Source organism: Octopus sinensis, linkage group LG8, assembly GCF_006345805.1.
Source record: "Octopus sinensis linkage group LG8, ASM634580v1, whole genome shotgun sequence".
NCBI lineage: Eukaryota > Metazoa > Mollusca > Cephalopoda > Octopoda > Octopodidae > Octopus > Octopus sinensis.
Genome location: NC_043004.1, coordinates 79,762,500 through 79,764,999, shown reverse-complemented (window position 1 = coordinate 79,764,999; position 2,500 = coordinate 79,762,500). Strand labels below are relative to the sequence as shown.

Genomic DNA, 2,500 nt, shown 5'->3' with positions numbered 1-2,500 from the left:
TTCTATTTCTTAACATTTTCTTATTGTCAAAGACTGTATCACTGTATTCTAATACATCTATGATAACCATTTTAACACCACAAAGGCTTACATTTTACTTTTGAAAATCATTTTTTAAAAACGTGTGAAACCTGTGAAGTCAATAAACACCTTTAAAAGACCTCTGCATTTTCCAATCTTCTTTCCTATATATTTTCACTCGTGCAGTACCTTGCAATTTTACTTTGGCTATATATATATATATATATATATATATATATATATATATATATATATGTATATGTATGTATGTATCAACATATATGCACACACATACGCCCATACAGACATATATATATATATATATATATATATATATGGGACAGACTTTCTTTCTTTGCCGTTTCCGTTTGCAAATCCACTCACAAGACATTGGTCGGCCCGGGGCTATAGTAGAAGACACTTGTCGAAGGTACCGCGCAGTGGGACTGAATCCGAAACCGCGTGGTTGCAAACGGAGCTTCTTAACCACACGGCTATGCCTTCTTCAAGAAATAAGAATGTGTGAAGTAAGTGCATAAACGTAAGGGATTTGCGAGTTAACACAACGAACTTGATGTACATTAAAGAAACAATTTAATCCAGTGTTTGACGATACAATGAAGATTTGATTAAGATGCCGCCTCGAATTCCCTGGGGTCTTGAAAATCTTGCATAATAAAGCAGTATACTCATTCAACTGTTCTAATACCATTCTAGCATGCTGAAGTTTTAGAAGAATGGTTCATTGATTATGGCGTTTGGTATGGCATCGATTGCACTCGTTGACTGAAGCATGAAAAATAAGCTTACAAGAATGAGTTTCAATTCTGTCAAGGCTTACCGAAGAACATGGAGAGTAGATTTAGAAGTGAGGGAATTCCCAACACTTGTGGGAACCAATATTATACAATTGGAATTGAAACTGGAATTCTTCTGCCGAGAATTGTAGAATAATATTGTAAATATCCGAAGATTAAGAAAAAAAAACGTTATGCACATGTTTCTCTCTCCCTCCTTTCTCTAATACCTACCTAAATGCACACATAAATGCACACATAAATACATACACCACACACACACACACACACACACACACACACACACACACACACACACACACATATATATATATATACATATATATATATAAATATATATATATATATATGTGCGTGTGTGTGTGTGTGGTGTGTGTGTGTGTATGTTTTATTTTATTTTTTATTTTTATCTAGTTTCAGCTCACAAGCTGTGGCCATGCTGGGGCACCGCCATTTGGTGTTTTCTACATGATTTTACTTCACGAATGCTTTTTAGCATTGCCATTTGGTGCATGAGAGAGTTTCGAAGCGCAGCTGCCCTCATCTGCACCTCCTGCCGTGAAGTTGGTTCATATCTGGGATACCTGACAAGAAGAGATCCAGTTTCATTTTAAAGACATCTGCATCCACCCCATGCAGGTCTCTTAGGTTCTTCGGGAGGATATTGAAGAGCTGTGGTGCCTCGGAAGCCCAGGCTATCACAGTATTTTGTTCTACATCTTGATGGCAAATTTGGAGTCCTTGGCACTATGCAGTGGCGCCCAGTTCTGGCATTTGTGTAACTCTCGATGCCAAAGTTTGGGACAAGTCCTTCTAGGATCTTCCAGATGTATATTATGGCATATCTTTCTCGCCACGCTCTAAGGAATAGAGTCTCAATCTCTTGAGTCTTTCCCAATAGCTTATATGCTGCACAGAGGCTATCTTCTTCGTGTAGCTTCGTTGGATCGCCTCAAGTTCTGTGATTAACTTGACACTGGATGGTGACCATAGCTGAGAGCAATAGTCAAAGTGGCTTAGGACAAGTGTCCTCTAGAGGACCATCATGATTTCCTGGTCTCTTGTTCTAAACGTTCTAAGAATCCATCCGGTCAGCCGCCTACATTTCATTGCCAATTTAGCAACATGCACATGAAAGGTGGCATCATCACTCATGTAAATACCCAGGTCTCGCACTGATTGTGCCTCTGGGATTGCAATCCCTCCAGGTCCAGTGTATTTATTGGGTATTGCATTTAGTTTTGCATGCTGATAGCATAAAGCTTGAAACTTTTCAGCATTGAACTGCATGCTATTCTTTTCAGCCCACTTGTATATTTTGTCCAGCTCACATTGCAAGTGCTTAGTGTCTTCAGGGTTCTGTATTGCCTGTGAAACTTTTGTATCATCTGCATAACTTGTGATTGTGGCTCTCTGCGTGGTTGAGGGCATGTCTGAGAGGGCCATTATAAACACTAGTGGTCCCAAAACAGTGCCTTGCGGAACACCGCTCACTATTTGCTGACTTCTACTACCACCTGACTTCTATCCTTCAGAAAGTCATGAAGCCATTCTTCCAATTTTCCAACTATGCCAAGATCACGCAGTTTGTGACATATCATTCCATGATCGACTTTATCAAAGGCCTTTGCAAAGTCGAGATATATGACTTCCACATTTGA

General features: G+C 39.2%; 1 protein-coding gene across 1 annotated transcript in view; it reads left to right on the top strand.

Annotated features, from left to right (window-relative positions):
- Nucleotides 1-770: 770 nt before the first annotated feature.
- LOC115214969 (myosin-VIIa) overlaps nucleotides 771-2,500 on the top strand; it is a 57,082-nt gene continuing 55,352 nt past the window's right edge. The window contains exon 1 of the mRNA XM_029784066.2: nucleotides 771-777. The gene's annotated coding sequence lies outside the window, so the exon portion shown is untranslated. The remainder of the gene's footprint in view (nucleotides 778-2,500) is intronic.